Raw genomic sequence first — 18,862 nt, 5'->3', positions numbered from 1 at the left:
GGGAAATGTTATTTATTAACTCTTTTGTGTGACATATCGCTCTGATTTCAGGGCTTAAAAATTCAAATTTTGAAAATTGCAAAATTTTCAAAATTTTCGCCAAATTTCCGTTTTTTTCACAAATAAACGCAAGTGATATCGAAGAAATTTTTCCACAATCATGAAGTACAATATGTCACGAAAAAACAATCTCAGAATCAGGGGGATCCGTTGAAGCGTTCGAGAGTAATTACCTCATAAAATGACAGTGGTCAGAATTGTAAAAATTGGCCCGGTCATTAACGTGCAAACCACTCGCGGGGCTTAAGGGGTTAATGCAGTTTCTAAAATCAGAAAGAATTGAATTCAATGTTTTTTGTTCATTTTGCTTGTTTGTCGGATTTTGGGATGGACTCTTTGGCTTTGCTTTTCTTCTCCTCATTGGATTTTTCATGTTCAAAGTTGCAGAAGCCAGATTACAAGCTCATTTTGGTTCAACTTCAGCAACTGTGCATTGCATTGCCATGTAATGTGATGCAATGCTATCTTTCTAGCTCTCCCTTTTTACTTCCTTTTGGATAAACAGACATATTAGGCAAGCATTTTGGAGCTTTCACCTAAATAACTACAGGTGGTGAGATAAGCTGCACAATATAATTGACCTTTCAGTATATTGTTGCACACACACCATCTATTTAGCAAATGCAATTGTTATCAACAGCAGCCTTTTAAACTCACCTGAGCTAACAGGTATGTGCGCTGGTTACTCTGCTGCGCTTAAAATTTCTTTTTTGGTTTGCTACAATGCCTTTTCTGAAACGTTGTCTCCTTCTGCTGGAACACTGACTTCTTTCATTTAATGCCTGCAGACTATAAAAGAGAACCCAACCCAAAAAGTTTGGTTGATTAGTCTGTGGCATTCTGTTAAACTGTTGCTTATGGCGGTCTCTGTGAGCTTCTCAGCGACATTCAGCCAGCCAGGTATCCTGCCTGCAGTAGATGGAATGTGGCAATGGAACGCTGGCTGCGCGTGTCATAATAGGCTCTGAGCCTTTATATACCTGTGCACAGCAGCAGCCACCTTCAGTCTGCTGCTGGACAGCCAGCAGCAGCAGCAGCAGGAGAGGTATGTAATCAGGAGCCCTCCTGCTAAGGGTAGACAGCTGCTCGTTCCACCCCACCCCCCGCCTTAATTGGTTCTCCTCCCTTCCAACGGTGTTGAGGCGGGTGGGAACAGCAGGGGGTGAAGGTGCTGTGTTTAAAGAGGTGGAGTTATGCAGATCTAAAATGCGTGGATTGCAGCAGCAGCAAGCCAAAAAGTGCAGGCATGTAAGGGATCTAGAGGTTGACAACATGTCTTCTTAACGGGAGTCCAGGAGCTCATCTCCACAAATGGACTTTTCAGGATCCTTGGGTGGCTCCGTAGTTTGAAACCAATTCTGGTTATCGCTTCTCGGCCTTTTGGCTAAGATCAAGTGTAGTATCTGTTCTTATCAGTTTAATATCTGATACGTCCCCTATCTGGGGACCATATATTAAATGGATTTTTAGAACAGGGAGATGGAAAAAGAGCTTGCTCTGTCCACTCCACGCATTGACCTGGTATTGCAGTATCTCCAGGACCGGTGCACCCCTTCTTTAATGCAGTTTCTAAAATCAGAAAGAATTGAATTCAATGTTTTTTGTTCATTTTGCTTGTTTGTCGGATTTTGGGATGGACTCTTTGGCTTTGCTTTTCTTCTCCTCATTGGATTTTTCATGTTCAAAGTTGCAGAAGCCAGATTACAAGCTCATTTTGGTTCAACTTCAGCAACTGTGCATTGCATTGCCATGTAATGTGATGCAATGCTATCTTTCTAGCTCTCCCTTTTTACTTCCTTTTGGATAAACAGACATATTAGGCAAGCATTTTGGAGCTTTCACCTAAATAACTACAGGTGGTGAGATAAGCTGCACAATATAATTGACCTTTCAGTATATTGTTGCACACACACCATCTATTTAGCAAATGCCCTTGTTATCAACAGCAGCCTTTTAAACTCACCTGAGCTAACAGGTATGTGCGCTGGTTACTCTGCTGCGCTTAAAATTTCTTTTTTGGTTTGCTACAATGCCTTTTCTGAAACGTTGTCTCCTTCTGCTGGAACACTGACTTCTTTCATTTAATGCCTGCAGACTATAAAAGAGAACCCAACCCAAAAAGTTTGGTTGATTAGTCTGTGGCATTCTGTTAAACTGTTGCTTATGGCGGTCTCTGTGAGCTTCTCAGCGACATTCAGCCAGCCAGGTATCCTGCCTGCAGTAGATGGAATGTGGCAATGGAACGCTGGCTGCGCGTGTCATAATAGGCTCTGAGCCTTTATATACCTGTGCACAGCAGCAGCCACCTTCAGTCTGCTGCTGGACAGCCAGCAGCAGCAGCAGCAGGAGAGGTATGTAATCAGGAGCCCTCCTGCTAAGGGTAGACAGCTGCTCGTTCCACCCCACCCCCCCGCCTTAATTGGTTCTCCTCCCTTCCAACGGTGTTGAGGCGGGTGGGAACAGCAGGGGGTGAAGGTGCTGTGTTTAAAGAGGTGGAGTTATGCAGATCTAAAACGCGTGGATTGCAGCAGCAGCAAGCCGAAAAGTGCAGGCATGTAAGGGATCTAGAGGTTGACAACATGTCTTCTTAACGGGAGTCCAGGAGCTCATCTCCACAAATGGACTTTTCAGGATCCTTGGGTGGCTCCGTAGTTTGAAACCAATTCTGGTTATCGCTTCTCGGCCTTTTGGCTAAGATCAAGTGTAGTATCTGTTCTTATCAGTTTAATATCTGATACGTCCCCTATCTGGGGACCATATATTAAATGGATTTTTAGAACAGGGAGATGGAAAAAGAGCTTGCTCTGTCCACTCCACGCATTGACCTGGTATTGCAGTATCTCCAGGACCGGTGCACCCCTTCTTTAATGCAGTTTCTAAAATCAGAAAGAATTGAATTCAATGTTTTTTGTTCATTTTGCTTGTTTGTCGGATTTTGGGATGGACTCTTTGGCTTTGCTTTTCTTCTCCTCATTGGATTTTTCATGTTCAAAGTTGCAGAAGCCAGATTACAAGCTCATTTTGGTTCAACTTCAGCAACTGTGCATTGCATTGCCATGTAATGTGATGCAATGCTATCTTTCTAGCTCTCCCTTTTTACTTCCTTTTGGATAAACAGACATATTAGGCAAGCATTTTGGAGCTTTCACCTAAATAACTACAGGTGGTGAGATAAGCTGCACAATATAATTGACCTTTCAGTATATTGTTGCACACACACCATCTATTTAGCAAATGCCCTTGTTATCAACAGCAGCCTTTTAAACTCACCTGAGCTAACAGGTATGTGCGCTGGTTACTCTGCTGCGCTTAAAATTTCTTTTTTGGTTTGCTACAATGCCTTTTCTGAAACGTTGTCTCCTTCTGCTGGAACACTGACTTCTTTCATTTAATGCCTGCAGACTATAAAAGAGAACCCAACCCAAAAAGTTTGGTTGATTAGTCTGTGGCATTCTGTTAAACTGTTGCTTATGGCGGTCTCTGTGAGCTTCTCAGCGACATTCAGCCAGCCAGGTATCCTGCCTGCAGTAGATGGAATGTGGCAATGGAACGCTGGCTGCGCGTGTCATAATAGGCTCTGAGCCTTTATATACCTGTGCACAGCAGCAGCCACCTTCAGTCTGCTGCTGGACAGCCAGCAGCAGCAGCAGCAGGAGAGGTATGTAATCAGGAGCCCTCCTGCTAAGGGTAGACAGCTGCTCGTTCCACCCCACCCCCCGCCTTAATTGGTTCTCCTCCCTTCCAACGGTGTTGAGGCGGGTGGGAACAGCAGGGGGTGAAGGTGCTGTGTTTAAAGAGGTGGAGTTATGCAGATCTAAAACGCGTGGATTGCAGCAGCAGCAAGCCGAAAAGTGCAGGCATGTAAGGGATCTAGAGGTTGACAACATGTCTTCTTATCGGGAGTCCAGGAGCTCATCTCCACAAATGGACTTTTCAGGATCCTTGGGTGGCTCCGTAGTTTGAAACCAATTCTGGTTATCGCTTCTCGGCCTTTTGGCTAAGATCAAGTGTAGTATCTGTTCTTATCAGTTTAATATCTGATACGTCCCCTATCTGGGGACCATATATTAAATGGATTTTTAGAACAGGGAGATGGAAAAAGAGCTTGCTCTGTCCACTCCACGCATTGACCTGGTATTGCAGTATCTCCAGGACCGGTGCACCCCTTCTTTAATGCAGTTTCTAAAATCAGAAAGAATTGAATTCAATGTTTTTTGTTCATTTTGCTTGTTTGTCGGATTTTGGGATGGACTCTTTGGCTTTGCTTTTCTTCTCCTCATTGGATTTTTCATGTTCAAAGTTGCAGAAGCCAGATTACAAGCTCATTTTGGTTCAACTTCAGCAACTGTGCATTGCATTGCCATGTAATGTGATGCAATGCTATCTTTCTAGCTCTCCCTTTTTACTTCCTTTTGGATAAACAGACATATTAGGCAAGCATTTTGGAGCTTTCACCTAAATAACTACAGGTGGTGAGATAAGCTGCACAATATAATTGACCTTTCAGTATATTGTTGCACACACACCATCTATTTAGCAAATGCCCTTGTTATCAACAGCAGCCTTTTAAACTCACCTGAGCTAACAGGTATGTGCGCTGGTTACTCTGCTGCGCTTAAAATTTCTTTTTTGGTTTGCTACAATGCCTTTTCTGAAACGTTGTCTCCTTCTGCTGGAACACTGACTTCTTTCATTTAATGCCTGCAGACTATAAAAGAGAACCCAACCCAAAAAGTTTGGTTGATTAGTCTGTGGCATTCTGTTAAACTGTTGCTTATGGCGGTCTCTGTGAGCTTCTCAGCGACATTCAGCCAGCCAGGTATCCTGCCTGCAGTAGATGGAATGTGGCAATGGAACGCTGGCTGCGCGTGTCATAATAGGCTCTGAGCCTTTATATACCTGTGCACAGCAGCAGCCACCTTCAGTCTGCTGCTGGACAGCCAGCAGCAGCAGCAGCAGGAGAGGTATGTAATCAGGAGCCCTCCTGCTAAGGGTAGACAGCTGCTCGTTCCACCCCACCCCCCGCCTTAATTGGTTCTCCTCCCTTCCAACGGTGTTGAGGCGGGTGGGAACAGCAGGGGGTGAAGGTGCTGTGTTTAAAGAGGTGGAGTTATGCAGATCTAAAACGCGTGGATTGCAGCAGCAGCAAGCCGAAAAGTGCAGGCATGTAAGGGATCTAGAGGTTGACAACATGTCTTCTTAACGGGAGTCCAGGAGCTCATCTCCACAAATGGACTTTTCAGGATCCTTGGGTGGCTCCGTAGTTTGAAACCAATTCTGGTTATCGCTTCTCGGCCTTTTGGCTAAGATCAAGTGTAGTATCTGTTCTTATCAGTTTAATATCTGATACGTCCCCTATCTGGGGACCATATATTAAATGGATTTTTAGAACAGGGAGATGGAAAAAGAGCTTGCTCTGTCCACTCCACGCATTGACCTGGTATTGCAGTATCTCCAGGACCGGTGCACCCCTTCTTTAATGCAGTTTCTAAAATCAGAAAGAATTGAATTCAATGTTTTTTGTTCATTTTGCTTGTTTGTCGGATTTTGGGATGGACTCTTTGGCTTTGCTTTTCTTCTCCTCATTGGATTTTTCATGTTCAAAGTTGCAGAAGCCAGATTACAAGCTCATTTTGGTTCAACTTCAGCAACTGTGCATTGCATTGCCATGTAATGTGATGCAATGCTATCTTTCTAGCTCTCCCTTTTTACTTCCTTTTGGATAAACAGACATATTAGGCAAGCATTTTGGAGCTTTCACCTAAATAACTACAGGTGGTGAGATAAGCTGCACAATATAATTGACCTTTCAGTATATTGTTGCACACACACCATCTATTTAGCAAATGCCCTTGTTATCAACAGCAGCCTTTTAAACTCACCTGAGCTAACAGGTATGTGCGCTGGTTACTCTGCTGCGCTTAAAATTTCTTTTTTGGTTTGCTACAATGCCTTTTCTGAAACGTTGTCTCCTTCTGCTGGAACACTGACTTCTTTCATTTAATGCCTGCAGACTATAAAAGAGAACCCAACCCAAAAAGTTTGGTTGATTAGTCTGTGGCATTCTGTTAAACTGTTGCTTATGGCGGTCTCTGTGAGCTTCTCAGCGACATTCAGCCAGCCAGGTATCCTGCCTGCAGTAGATGGAATGTGGCAATGGAACGCTGGCTGCGCGTGTCATAATAGGCTCTGAGCCTTTATATACCTGTGCACAGCAGCAGCCACCTTCAGTCTGCTGCTGGACAGCCAGCAGCAGCAGCAGCAGGAGAGGTATGTAATCAGGAGCCCTCCTGCTAAGGGTAGACAGCTGCTCGTTCCACCCCACCCCCCGCCTTAATTGGTTCTCCTCCCTTCCAACGGTGTTGAGGCGGGTGGGAACAGCAGGGGGTGAAGGTGCTGTGTTTAAAGAGGTGGAGTTATGCAGATCTAAAACGCGTGGATTGCAGCAGCAGCAAGCCGAAAAGTGCAGGCATGTAAGGGATCTAGAGGTTGACAACATGTCTTCTTAACGGGAGTCCAGGAGCTCATCTCCACAAATGGACTTTTCAGGATCCTTGGGTGGCTCCGTAGTTTGAAACCAATTCTGGTTATCGCTTCTCGGCCTTTTGGCTAAGATCAAGTGTAGTATCTGTTCTTATCAGTTTAATATCTGATACGTCCCCTATCTGGGGACCATATATTAAATGGATTTTTAGAACAGGGAGATGGAAAAAGAGCTTGCTCTGTCCACTCCACGCATTGACCTGGTATTGCAGTATCTCCAGGACCGGTGCACCCCTTCTTTAATGCAGTTTCTAAAATCAGAAAGAATTGAATTCAATGTTTTTTGTTCATTTTGCTTGTTTGTCGGATTTTGGGATGGACTCTTTGGCTTTGCTTTTCTTCTCCTCATTGGATTTTTCATGTTCAAAGTTGCAGAAGCCAGATTACAAGCTCATTTTGGTTCAACTTCAGCAACTGTGCATTGCATTGCCATGTAATGTGATGCAATGCTATCTTTCTAGCTCTCCCTTTTTACTTCCTTTTGGATAAACAGACATATTAGGCAAGCATTTTGGAGCTTTCACCTAAATAACTACAGGTGGTGAGATAAGCTGCACAATATAATTGACCTTTCAGTATATTGTTGCACACACACCATCTATTTAGCAAATGCCCTTGTTATCAACAGCAGCCTTTTAAACTCACCTGAGCTAACAGGTATGTGCGCTGGTTACTCTGCTGCGCTTAAAATTTCTTTTTTGGTTTGCTACAATGCCTTTTCTGAAACGTTGTCTCCTTCTGCTGGAACACTGACTTCTTTCATTTAATGCCTGCAGACTATAAAAGAGAACCCAACCCAAAAAGTTTGGTTGATTAGTCTGTGGCATTCTGTTAAACTGTTGCTTATGGCGGTCTCTGTGAGCTTCTCAGCGACATTCAGCCAGCCAGGTATCCTGCCTGCAGTAGATGGAATGTGGCAATGGAACGCTGGCTGCGCGTGTCATAATAGGCTCTGAGCCTTTATATACCTGTGCACAGCAGCAGCCACCTTCAGTCTGCTGCTGGACAGCCAGCAGCAGCAGCAGCAGGAGAGGTATGTAATCAGGAGCCCTCCTGCTAAGGGTAGACAGCTGCTCGTTCCACCCCACCCCCCGCCTTAATTGGTTCTCCTCCCTTCCAACGGTGTTGAGGCGGGTGGGAACAGCAGGGGGTGAAGGTGCTGTGTTTAAAGAGGTGGAGTTATGCAGATCTAAAACGCGTGGATTGCAGCAGCAGCAAGCCGAAAAGTGCAGGCATGTAAGGGATCTAGAGGTTGACAACATGTCTTCTTAACGGGAGTCCAGGAGCTCATCTCCACAAATGGACTTTTCAGGATCCTTGGGTGGCTCCGTAGTTTGAAACCAATTCTGGTTATCGCTTCTCGGCCTTTTGGCTAAGATCAAGTGTAGTATCTGTTCTTATCAGTTTAATATCTGATACGTCCCCTATCTGGGGACCATATATTAAATGGATTTTTAGAACAGGGAGATGGAAAAAGAGCTTGCTCTGTCCACTCCACGCATTGACCTGGTATTGCAGTATCTCCAGGACCGGTGCACCCCTTCTTTAATGCAGTTTCTAAAATCAGAAAGAATTGAATTCAATGTTTTTTGTTCATTTTGCTTGTTTGTCGGATTTTGGGATGGACTCTTTGGCTTTGCTTTTCTTCTCCTCATTGGATTTTTCATGTTCAAAGTTGCAGAAGCCAGATTACAAGCTCATTTTGGTTCAACTTCAGCAACTGTGCATTGCATTGCCATGTAATGTGATGCAATGCTATCTTTCTAGCTCTCCCTTTTTACTTCCTTTTGGATAAACAGACATATTAGGCAAGCATTTTGGAGCTTTCACCTAAATAACTACAGGTGGTGAGATAAGCTGCACAATATAATTGACCTTTCAGTATATTGTTGCACACACACCATCTATTTAGCAAATGCCCTTGTTATCAACAGCAGCCTTTTAAACTCACCTGAGCTAACAGGTATGTGCGCTGGTTACTCTGCTGCGCTTAAAATTTCTTTTTTGGTTTGCTACAATGCCTTTTCTGAAACGTTGTCTCCTTCTGCTGGAACACTGACTTCTTTCATTTAATGCCTGCAGACTATAAAAGAGAACCCAACCCAAAAAGTTTGGTTGATTAGTCTGTGGCATTCTGTTAAACTGTTGCTTATGGCGGTCTCTGTGAGCTTCTCAGCGACATTCAGCCAGCCAGGTATCCTGCCTGCAGTAGATGGAATGTGGCAATGGAACGCTGGCTGCGCGTGTCATAATAGGCTCTGAGCCTTTATATACCTGTGCACAGCAGCAGCCACCTTCAGTCTGCTGCTGGACAGCCAGCAGCAGCAGCAGCAGGAGAGGTATGTAATCAGGAGCCCTCCTGCTAAGGGTAGACAGCTGCTCGTTCCACCCCACCCCCCGCCTTAATTGGTTCTCCTCCCTTCCAACGGTGTTGAGGCGGGTGGGAACAGCAGGGGGTGAAGGTGCTGTGTTTAAAGAGGTGGAGTTATGCAGATCTAAAACGCGTGGATTGCAGCAGCAGCAAGCCGAAAAGTGCAGGCATGTAAGGGATCTAGAGGTTGACAACATGTCTTCTTAACGGGAGTCCAGGAGCTCATCTCCACAAATGGACTTTTCAGGATCCTTGGGTGGCTCCGTAGTTTGAAACCAATTCTGGTTATCGCTTCTCGGCCTTTTGGCTAAGATCAAGTGTAGTATCTGTTCTTATCAGTTTAATATCTGATACGTCCCCTATCTGGGGACCATATATTAAATGGATTTTTAGAACAGGGAGATGGAAAAAGAGCTTGCTCTGTCCACTCCACGCATTGACCTGGTATTGCAGTATCTCCAGGACCGGTGCACCCCTTCTTTAATGCAGTTTCTAAAATCAGAAAGAATTGAATTCAATGTTTTTTGTTCATTTTGCTTGTTTGTCGGATTTTGGGATGGACTCTTTGGCTTTGCTTTTCTTCTCCTCATTGGATTTTTCATGTTCAAAGTTGCAGAAGCCAGATTACAAGCTCATTTTGGTTCAACTTCAGCAACTGTGCATTGCATTGCCATGTAATGTGATGCAATGCTATCTTTCTAGCTCTCCCTTTTTACTTCCTTTTGGATAAACAGACATATTAGGCAAGCATTTTGGAGCTTTCACCTAAATAACTACAGGTGGTGAGATAAGCTGCACAATATAATTGACCTTTCAGTATATTGTTGCACACACACCATCTATTTAGCAAATGCCCTTGTTATCAACAGCAGCCTTTTAAACTCACCTGAGCTAACAGGTATGTGCGCTGGTTACTCTGCTGCGCTTAAAATTTCTTTTTTGGTTTGCTACAATGCCTTTTCTGAAACGTTGTCTCCTTCTGCTGGAACACTGACTTCTTTCATTTAATGCCTGCAGACTATAAAAGAGAACCCAACCCAAAAAGTTTGGTTGATTAGTCTGTGGCATTCTGTTAAACTGTTGCTTATGGCGGTCTCTGTGAGCTTCTCAGCGACATTCAGCCAGCCAGGTATCCTGCCTGCAGTAGATGGAATGTGGCAATGGAACGCTGGCTGCGCGTGTCATAATAGGCTCTGAGCCTTTATATACCTGTGCACAGCAGCAGCCACCTTCAGTCTGCTGCTGGATAGCCCCCAGCAGCAGCAGCAGGAGAGGTATGTAATCAGGAGCCCTCCTGCTAAGGGTAGACAGCTGCTCGTTCCACCCCACCCCCCGCCTTAATTGGTTCTCCTCCCTTCCAACGGTGTTGAGGCGGGTGGGAACAGCAGGGGGTGAAGGTGCTGTGTTTAAAGAGGTGGAGTTATGCAGATCTAAAACGCGTGGATTGCAGCAGCAGCAAGCCGAAAAGTGCAGGCATGTAAGGGATCTAGAGGTTGACAACATGTCTTCTTAACGGGAGTCCAGGAGCTCATCTCCACAAATGGACTTTTCAGGATCCTTGGGTGGCTCCGTAGTTTGAAACCAATTCTGGTTATCGCTTCTCGGCCTTTTGGCTAAGATCAAGTGTAGTATCTGTTCTTATCAGTTTAATATCTGATACGTCCCCTATCTGGGGACCATATATTAAATGGATTTTTAGAACAGGGAGATGGAAAAAGAGCTTGCTCTGTCCACTCCACGCATTGACCTGGTATTGCAGTATCTCCAGGACCGGTGCACCCCTTCTTTAATGCAGTTTCTAAAATCAGAAAGAATTGAATTCAATGTTTTTTGTTCATTTTGCTTGTTTGTCGGATTTTGGGATGGACTCTTTGGCTTTGCTTTTCTTCTCCTCATTGGATTTTTCATGTTCAAAGTTGCAGAAGCCAGATTACAAGCTCATTTTGGTTCAACTTCAGCAACTGTGCATTGCATTGCCATGTAATGTGATGCAATGCTATCTTTCTAGCTCTCCCTTTTTACTTCCTTTTGGATAAACAGACATATTAGGCAAGCATTTTGGAGCTTTCACCTAAATAACTACAGGTGGTGAGATAAGCTGCACAATATAATTGACCTTTCAGTATATTGTTGCACACACACCATCTATTTAGCAAATGCCCTTGTTATCAACAGCAGCCTTTTAAACTCACCTGAGCTAACAGGTATGTGCGCTGGTTACTCTGCTGCGCTTAAAATTTCTTTTTTGGTTTGCTACAATGCCTTTTCTGAAACGTTGTCTCCTTCTGCTGGAACACTGACTTCTTTCATTTAATGCCTGCAGACTATAAAAGAGAACCCAACCCAAAAAGTTTGGTTGATTAGTCTGTGGCATTCTGTTAAACTGTTGCTTATGGCGGTCTCTGTGAGCTTCTCAGCGACATTCAGCCAGCCAGGTATCCTGCCTGCAGTAGATGGAATGTGGCAATGGAACGCTGGCTGCGCGTGTCATAATAGGCTCTGAGCCTTTATATACCTGTGCACAGCAGCAGCCACCTTCAGTCTGCTGCTGGACAGCCAGCAGCAGCAGCAGCAGGAGAGGTATGTAATCAGGAGCCCTCCTGCTAAGGGTAGACAGCTGCTCGTTCCACCCCACCCCCCGCCTTAATTGGTTCTCCTCCCTTCCAACGGTGTTGAGGCGGGTGGGAACAGCAGGGGGTGAAGGTGCTGTGTTTAAAGAGGTGGAGTTATGCAGATCTAAAACGCGTGGATTGCAGCAGCAGCAAGCCGAAAAGTGCAGGCATGTAAGGGATCTAGAGGTTGACAACATGTCTTCTTAACGGGAGTCCAGGAGCTCATCTCCACAAATGGACTTTTCAGGATCCTTGGGTGGCTCCGTAGTTTGAAACCAATTCTGGTTATCGCTTCTCGGCCTTTTGGCTAAGATCAAGTGTAGTATCTGTTCTTATCAGTTTAATATCTGATACGTCCCCTATCTGGGGACCATATATTAAATGGATTTTTAGAACAGGGAGATGGAAAAAGAGCTTGCTCTGTCCACTCCACGCATTGACCTGGTATTGCAGTATCTCCAGGACCGGTGCACCCCTTCTTTAATGCAGTTTCTAAAATCAGAAAGAATTGAATTCAATGTTTTTTGTTCATTTTGCTTGTTTGTCGGATTTTGGGATGGACTCTTTGGCTTTGCTTTTCTTCTCCTCATTGGATTTTTCATGTTCAAAGTTGCAGAAGCCAGATTACAAGCTCATTTTGGTTCAACTTCAGCAACTGTGCATTGCATTGCCATGTAATGTGATGCAATGCTATCTTTCTAGCTCTCCCTTTTTACTTCCTTTTGGATAAACAGACATATTAGGCAAGCATTTTGGAGCTTTCACCTAAATAACTACAGGTGGTGAGATAAGCTGCACAATATAATTGACCTTTCAGTATATTGTTGCACACACACCATCTATTTAGCAAATGCCCTTGTTATCAACAGCAGCCTTTTAAACTCACCTGAGCTAACAGGTATGTGCGCTGGTTACTCTGCTGCGCTTAAAATTTCTTTTTTGGTTTGCTACAATGCCTTTTCTGAAACGTTGTCTCCTTCTGCTGGAACACTGACTTCTTTCATTTAATGCCTGCAGACTATAAAAGAGAACCCAACCCAAAAAGTTTGGTTGATTAGTCTGTGGCATTCTGTTAAACTGTTGCTTATGGCGGTCTCTGTGAGCTTCTCAGCGACATTCAGCCAGCCAGGTATCCTGCCTGCAGTAGATGGAATGTGGCAATGGAACGCTGGCTGCGCGTGTCATAATAGGCTCTGAGCCTTTATATACCTGTGCACAGCAGCAGCCACCTTCAGTCTGCTGCTGGACAGCCAGCAGCAGCAGCAGCAGGAGAGGTATGTAATCAGGAGCCCTCCTGCTAAGGGTAGACAGCTGCTCGTTCCACCCCACCCCCCGCCTTAATTGGTTCTCCTCCCTTCCAACGGTGTTGAGGCGGGTGGGAACAGCAGGGGGTGAAGGTGCTGTGTTTAAAGAGGTGGAGTTATGCAGATCTAAAACGCGTGGATTGCAGCAGCAGCAAGCCGAAAAGTGCAGGCATGTAAGGGATCTAGAGGTTGACAACATGTCTTCTTAACGGGAGTCCAGGAGCTCATCTCCACAAATGGACTTTTCAGGATCCTTGGGTGGCTCCGTAGTTTGAAACCAATTCTGGTTATCGCTTCTCGGCCTTTTGGCTAAGATCAAGTGTAGTATCTGTTCTTATCAGTTTAATATCTGATACGTCCCCTATCTGGGGACCATATATTAAATGGATTTTTAGAACAGGGAGATGGAAAAAGAGCTTGCTCTGTCCACTCCACGCATTGACCTGGTATTGCAGTATCTCCAGGACCGGTGCACCCCTTCTTTAATGCAGTTTCTAAAATCAGAAAGAATTGAATTCAATGTTTTTTGTTCATTTTGCTTGTTTGTCGGATTTTGGGATGGACTCTTTGGCTTTGCTTTTCTTCTCCTCATTGGATTTTTCATGTTCAAAGTTGCAGAAGCCAGATTACAAGCTCATTTTGGTTCAACTTCAGCAACTGTGCATTGCATTGCCATGTAATGTGATGCAATGCTATCTTTCTAGCTCTCCCTTTTTACTTCCTTTTGGATAAACAGACATATTAGGCAAGCATTTTGGAGCTTTCACCTAAATAACTACAGGTGGTGAGATAAGCTGCACAATATAATTGACCTTTCAGTATATTGTTGCACACACACCATCTATTTAGCAAATGCCCTTGTTATCAACAGCAGCCTTTTAAACTCACCTGAGCTAACAGGTATGTGCGCTGGTTACTCTGCTGCGCTTAAAATTTCTTTTTTGGTTTGCTACAATGCCTTTTCTGAAACTTTGTCTCCTTCTGCTGGAACACTGACTTCTTTCATTTAATGCCTGCAGACTATAAAAGAGAACCCAACCCAAAAAGTTTGGTTGATTAGTCTGTGGCATTCTGTTAAACTGTTGCTTATGGCGGTCTCTGTGAGCTTCTCAGCGACATTCAGCCAGCCAGGTATCCTGCCTGTAGTAGATGGAATGTGGCAATGGAACGCTGGCTGCGCGTGTCATAATAGGCTCTGAGCCTTTATATACCTGTGCACAGCAGCAGCCACCTTCAGTCTGCTGCTGGACAGCCAGCAGCAGCAGCAGCAGGAGAGGTATGTAATCAGGAGCCCTCCTGCTAAGGGTAGACAGCTGCTCGTTCCACCCCACCCCCCGCCTTAATTGGTTCTCCTCCCTTCCAACGGTGTTGAGGCGGGTGGGAACAGCAGGGGGTGAAGGTGCTGTGTTTAAAGAGGTGGAGTTATGCAGATCTAAAACGCGTGGATTGCAGCAGCAGCAAGCCGAAAAGTGCAGGCATGTAAGGGATCTAGAGGTTGACAACATGTCTTCTTAACGGGAGTCCAGGAGCTCATCTCCACAAATGGACTTTTCAGGATCCTTGGGTGGCTCCGTAGTTTGAAACCAATTCTGGTTATCGCTTCTCGGCCTTTTGGCTAAGATCAAGTGTAGTATCTGTTCTTATCAGTTTAATATCTGATACGTCCCCTATCTGGGGACCATATATTAAATGGATTTTTAGAACAGGGAGATGGAAAAAGAGCTTGCTCTGTCCACTCCACGCATTGACCTGGTATTGCAGTATCTCCAGGACCGGTGCACCCCTTCTTTAATGCAGTTTCTAAAATCAGAAAGAATTGAATTCAATGTTTTTTGTTCATTTTGCTTGTTTGTCGGATTTTGGGATGGACTCTTTGGCTTTGCTTTTCTTCTCCTCATTGGATTTTTCATGTTCAAAGTTGCAGAAGCCAGATTACAAGCTCATTTTGGTTCAACTTCAGCAACTGTGCATTGCATTGCCATGTAATGTGATGCAATGCTATCTTTCTAGCTCTCCCTTTTTACTTCCTTTTGGATAAACAGACATATTAGGCAAGCATTTTGGAGCTTTCACCTAAATAACTACAGGTGGTGAGATAAGCTGCACAATATAATTGACCTTTCAGTATATTGTTGCACACACACCATCTATTTAGCAAATGCCCTTGTTATCAACAGCAGCCTTTTAAACTCACCTGAGCTAACAGGTATGTGCGCTGGTTACTCTGCTGCGCTTAAAATTTCTTTTTTGGTTTGCTACAATGCCTTTTCTGAAACGTTGTCTCCTTCTGCTGGAACACTGACTTCTTTCATTTAATGCCTGCAGACTATAAAAGAGAACCCAACCCAAAAAGTTTGGTTGATTAGTCTGTGGCATTCTGTTAAACTGTTGCTTATGGCGGTCTCTGTGAGCTTCTCAGCGACATTCAGCCAGCCAGGTATCCTGCCTGCAGTAGATGGAATGTGGCAATGGAACGCTGGCTGCGCGTGTCATAATAGGCTCTGAGCCTTTATATACCTGTGCACAGCAGCAGCCACCTTCAGTCTGCTGCTGGACAGCCAGCAGCAGCAGCAGGAGAGGTATGTAATCAGGAGCCCTCCTGCTAAGGGTAGACAGCTGCTCGTTCCACCCCACCCCCCGCCTTAATTGGTTCTCCTCCCTTCCAACGGTGTTGAGGCGGGTGGGAACAGCAGGGGGTGAAGGTGCTGTGTTTAAAGAGGTGGAGTTATGCAGATCTAAAACGCGTGGATTGCAGCAGCAGCAAGCCGAAAAGTGCAGGCATGTAAGGGATCTAGAGGTTGACAACATGTCTTCTTAACGGGAGTCCAGGAGCTCATCTCCACAAATGGACTTTTCAGGATCCTTGGGTGGCTCCGTAGTTTGAAACCAATTCTGGTTATCGCTTCTCGGCCTTTTGGCTAAGATCAAGTGTAGTATCTGTTCTTATCAGTTTAATATCTGATACGTCCCCTATCTGGGGACCATATATTAAATGGATTTTTAGAACAGGGAGATGGAAAAAGAGCTTGCTCTGTCCACTCCACGCATTGACCTGGTATTGCAGTATCTCCAGGACCGGTGCACCCCTTCTTTAATGCAGTTTCTAAAATCAGAAAGAATTGAATTCAATGTTTTTTGCTCATTTTGCTTGTTTGTCGGATTTTGGGATGGACTCTTTGGCTTTGCTTTTCTTCTCCTCATTGGATTTTTCATGTTCAAAGTTGCAGAAGCCAGATTGCAAGCTCATTTTGGTTCAACTTCAGCAACTGTGCATTGCATTGCCATGTAATGTGATGCAATGCTATCTTTCTAGCTCTCCCTTTTTACTTCCTTTTGGATAAACAGGCATATTAGGCAAGCATTTTGGAGCTTTCACCTAAATAACTACAGGTGGTGAGATAAGCTGCACAATATAATTGACCTTTCAGTATATTGTTGCACACACACCATCTATTTAGCAAATGCCCTTGTTATCAACAGCAGCCTTTTAAACTCACCTGAGCTAACAGGTATGTGCGCTGGTTACTCTGCTGCGCTTAAAATTTCTTTTTTGGTTTGCTACAATGCCTTTTCTGAAACGTTGTCTCCTTCTGCTGGAACACTGACTTCTTTCATTTAATGCCTGCAGACTATAAAAGAGAACCCAACCCAAAAAGTTTGGTTGATTAGTCTGTGGCATTCTGTTAAACTGTTGCTTATGGCGGTCTCTGTGAGCTTCTCAGCGACATTCAGCCAGCCAGGTATCCTGCCTGCAGTAGATGGAATGTGGCAATGGAACGCTGGCTGCGCGTGTCATAATAGGCTCTGAGCCTTTATATACCTGTGCACAGCAGCAGCCACCTTCAGTCTGCTGCTGGACAGCCAGCAGCAGCAGCAGCAGGAGAGGTATGTAATCAGGAGCCCTCCTGCTAAGGGTAGACAGCTGCTCGTTCCACCCCACCCCCCGCCTTAATTGGTTCTCCTCCCTTCCAACGGTGTTGAGGCGGGTGGGAACAGCAGGGGGTGAAGGTGCTGTGTTTAAAGAGGTGGAGTTATGCAGATCTAAAACGCGTGGATTGCAGCAGCAGCAAGCCGAAAAGTGCAGGCATGTAAGGGATCTAGAGGTTGACAACATGTCTTCTTAACGGGAGTCCAGGAGCTCATCTCCACAAATGGACTTTTCAGGATCCTTGGGTGGCTCCGTAGTTTGAAACCAATTCTGGTTATCGCTTCTCGGCCTTTTGGCTAAGATCAAGTGTAGTATCTGTTCTTATCAGTTTAATATCTGATACGTCCCCTATCTGGGGACCATATATTAAATGGATTTTTAGAACAGGGAGATGGAAAAAGAGCTTGCTCTGTCCACTCCACGCATTGACCTGGTATTGCAGTATCTCCAGGACCGGTGCACCCCTTCTTTAATGCAGTTTCTAAAATCAGAAAGAATTGAATTCAATGTTTTTTGTTCATTTTGCTTGTTTGTCGGATTTTGGGATGGACTCTTTGGCTTTGCTTTTCTTCTCCTCATTGGATTTTTCATGTTCAAAGTTGCAGAAGCCAGATTACAAGCTCATTTTGGTTCAACTTCAGCAACTGTGCATTGCATTGCCATGTAATGTGATGCAATGCTATCTTTCTAGCTCTCCCTTTTTACTTCCTTTTGGATAAACAGACATATTAGGCAAGCATTTTGGAGCTTTCACCTAAATAACTACAGGTGGTGAGATAAGCTGCACAATATAATTGACCTTTCAGTATATTGTTGCACACACACCATCTATTTAGCAAATGCCCTTGTTATCAACAGCAGCCTTTTAAACTCACCTGAGCTAACAGGTATGTGCGCTGGTTACTCTGCTGCGCTTAAAATTTCTTTTTTGGTTTGCTACAATGCCTTTTCTGAAACGTTGTCTCCTTCTGCTGGAACACTGACTTCTTTCATTTAATGCCTGCAGACTATAAAAGAGAACCCAACCCAAAAAGTTTGGTTGATTAGTCTGTGGCATTCTGTTAAACTGTTGCTTATGGCGGTCTCTGTGAGCTTCTCAGCGACATTCAGCCAGCCAGGTATCCTGCCTGCAGTAGATGGAATGTGGCAATGGAACGCTGGCTGCGCGTGTCATAATAGGCTCTGAGCCTTTATATACCTGTGCACAGCAGCAGCCACCTTCAGTCTGCTGCTGGACAGCCAGCAGCAGCAGCAGGAGAGGTATGTAATCAGGAGCCCTCCTGCTAAGGGTAGACAGCTGCTCGTTCCACCCCACCCCCCGCCTTAATTGGTTCTCCTCCCTTCCAACGGTGTTGAGGCGGGTGGGAACAGCAGGGGGTGAAGGTGCTGTGTTTAAAGAGGTGGAGTTATGCAGATCTAAAACGCGTGGATTGCAGCAGCAGCAAGCCGAAAAGTGCAGGCATGTAAGGGATCTAGAGGTTGACAACATGTCTTCTTAACGGGAGTCCAGGAGCTCATCTCCACAAATGGACTTTTCAGGATCCTTGGGTGGCTCCGTAGTTTGAAACCAATTCTGGTTATCGCTTCTCGGCCTTTTGGCTAAGATCAAGTGTAGTATCTGTTCTTATCAGTTTAATATCTGATACGTCCCCTATCTGGGGACCATATATTAAATGGATTTTTAGAACAGGGAGATGGAAAAAGAGCTTGCTCTGTCCACTCCACGCATTGACCTGGTATTGCAGTATCTCCAGGACCGGTGCACCCCTTCTTTAATGCAGTTTCTAAAATCAGAAAGAATTGAATTCAATGTTTTTTGCTCATTTTGCTTGTTTGTCGGATTTTGGGATGGACTCTTTGGCTTTGCTTTTCTTCTCCTCATTGGATTTTTCATGTTCAAAGTTGCAGAAGCCAGATTGCAAGCTCATTTTGGTTCAACTTCAGCAACTGTGCATTGCATTGCCATGTAATGTGATGCAATGCTATCTTTCTAGCTCTCCCTTTTTACTTCCTTTTGGATAAACAGGCATATTAGGCAAGCATT

The 18,862-nt window shown here is 44.7% G+C and overlaps 14 non-coding genes across 14 annotated transcripts; all 14 read left to right on the top strand.

Moving 5' to 3' along the window:
• Positions 1-1,424: 1,424 nt before the first annotated feature.
• Positions 1,425-1,615, top strand: LOC141228799 (U2 spliceosomal RNA). Its single transcript, XR_012295599.1, has one exon. It is a non-coding gene; the product is annotated as a U2 spliceosomal RNA (small nuclear RNA).
• A 1,116-nt stretch (positions 1,616-2,731) lies between these two features.
• On the top strand, positions 2,732-2,922 carry LOC141228798 (U2 spliceosomal RNA). Its single transcript, XR_012295598.1, has one exon. It is a non-coding gene; the product is annotated as a U2 spliceosomal RNA (small nuclear RNA).
• A 1,115-nt stretch (positions 2,923-4,037) lies between these two features.
• Positions 4,038-4,228, top strand: LOC141228796 (U2 spliceosomal RNA). The gene has a single exon (XR_012295596.1). It is a non-coding gene; the product is annotated as a U2 spliceosomal RNA (small nuclear RNA).
• A 1,115-nt stretch (positions 4,229-5,343) lies between these two features.
• LOC141228795 (U2 spliceosomal RNA) lies at positions 5,344-5,534 on the top strand. Its single transcript, XR_012295595.1, has one exon. It is a non-coding gene; the product is annotated as a U2 spliceosomal RNA (small nuclear RNA).
• Positions 5,535-6,649: 1,115 nt separating this feature from the next.
• On the top strand, positions 6,650-6,840 carry LOC141228794 (U2 spliceosomal RNA). Its single transcript, XR_012295594.1, has one exon. It is a non-coding gene; the product is annotated as a U2 spliceosomal RNA (small nuclear RNA).
• A 1,115-nt stretch (positions 6,841-7,955) lies between these two features.
• LOC141228793 (U2 spliceosomal RNA) lies at positions 7,956-8,146 on the top strand. Its single transcript, XR_012295593.1, has one exon. It is a non-coding gene; the product is annotated as a U2 spliceosomal RNA (small nuclear RNA).
• Positions 8,147-9,261: 1,115 nt separating this feature from the next.
• Positions 9,262-9,452, top strand: LOC141228792 (U2 spliceosomal RNA). Its single transcript, XR_012295592.1, has one exon. It is a non-coding gene; the product is annotated as a U2 spliceosomal RNA (small nuclear RNA).
• Positions 9,453-10,567: 1,115 nt separating this feature from the next.
• LOC141228791 (U2 spliceosomal RNA) lies at positions 10,568-10,758 on the top strand. The gene has a single exon (XR_012295591.1). It is a non-coding gene; the product is annotated as a U2 spliceosomal RNA (small nuclear RNA).
• A 1,115-nt stretch (positions 10,759-11,873) lies between these two features.
• Positions 11,874-12,064, top strand: LOC141228790 (U2 spliceosomal RNA). The gene has a single exon (XR_012295590.1). It is a non-coding gene; the product is annotated as a U2 spliceosomal RNA (small nuclear RNA).
• Positions 12,065-13,179: 1,115 nt separating this feature from the next.
• On the top strand, positions 13,180-13,370 carry LOC141228789 (U2 spliceosomal RNA). Its single transcript, XR_012295589.1, has one exon. It is a non-coding gene; the product is annotated as a U2 spliceosomal RNA (small nuclear RNA).
• A 1,115-nt stretch (positions 13,371-14,485) lies between these two features.
• On the top strand, positions 14,486-14,676 carry LOC141228788 (U2 spliceosomal RNA). The gene has a single exon (XR_012295588.1). It is a non-coding gene; the product is annotated as a U2 spliceosomal RNA (small nuclear RNA).
• Positions 14,677-15,788: 1,112 nt separating this feature from the next.
• LOC141228786 (U2 spliceosomal RNA) lies at positions 15,789-15,979 on the top strand. The gene has a single exon (XR_012295587.1). It is a non-coding gene; the product is annotated as a U2 spliceosomal RNA (small nuclear RNA).
• A 1,115-nt stretch (positions 15,980-17,094) lies between these two features.
• LOC141228784 (U2 spliceosomal RNA) lies at positions 17,095-17,285 on the top strand. The gene has a single exon (XR_012295585.1). It is a non-coding gene; the product is annotated as a U2 spliceosomal RNA (small nuclear RNA).
• Positions 17,286-18,397: 1,112 nt separating this feature from the next.
• On the top strand, positions 18,398-18,588 carry LOC141228783 (U2 spliceosomal RNA). Its single transcript, XR_012295584.1, has one exon. It is a non-coding gene; the product is annotated as a U2 spliceosomal RNA (small nuclear RNA).
• The last annotated feature ends 274 nt before the right edge of the window (positions 18,589-18,862 follow it).

Source organism: Phyllobates terribilis, unplaced genomic scaffold (assembly GCF_046119375.1).
Source record: "Phyllobates terribilis strain yellow unplaced genomic scaffold, ASM4611937v1 Scaffold_437__1_contigs__length_1545540, whole genome shotgun sequence".
NCBI lineage: Eukaryota > Metazoa > Chordata > Amphibia > Anura > Dendrobatidae > Phyllobates > Phyllobates terribilis.
This window is presented reverse-complemented; position numbering and strand designations above follow the sequence as displayed.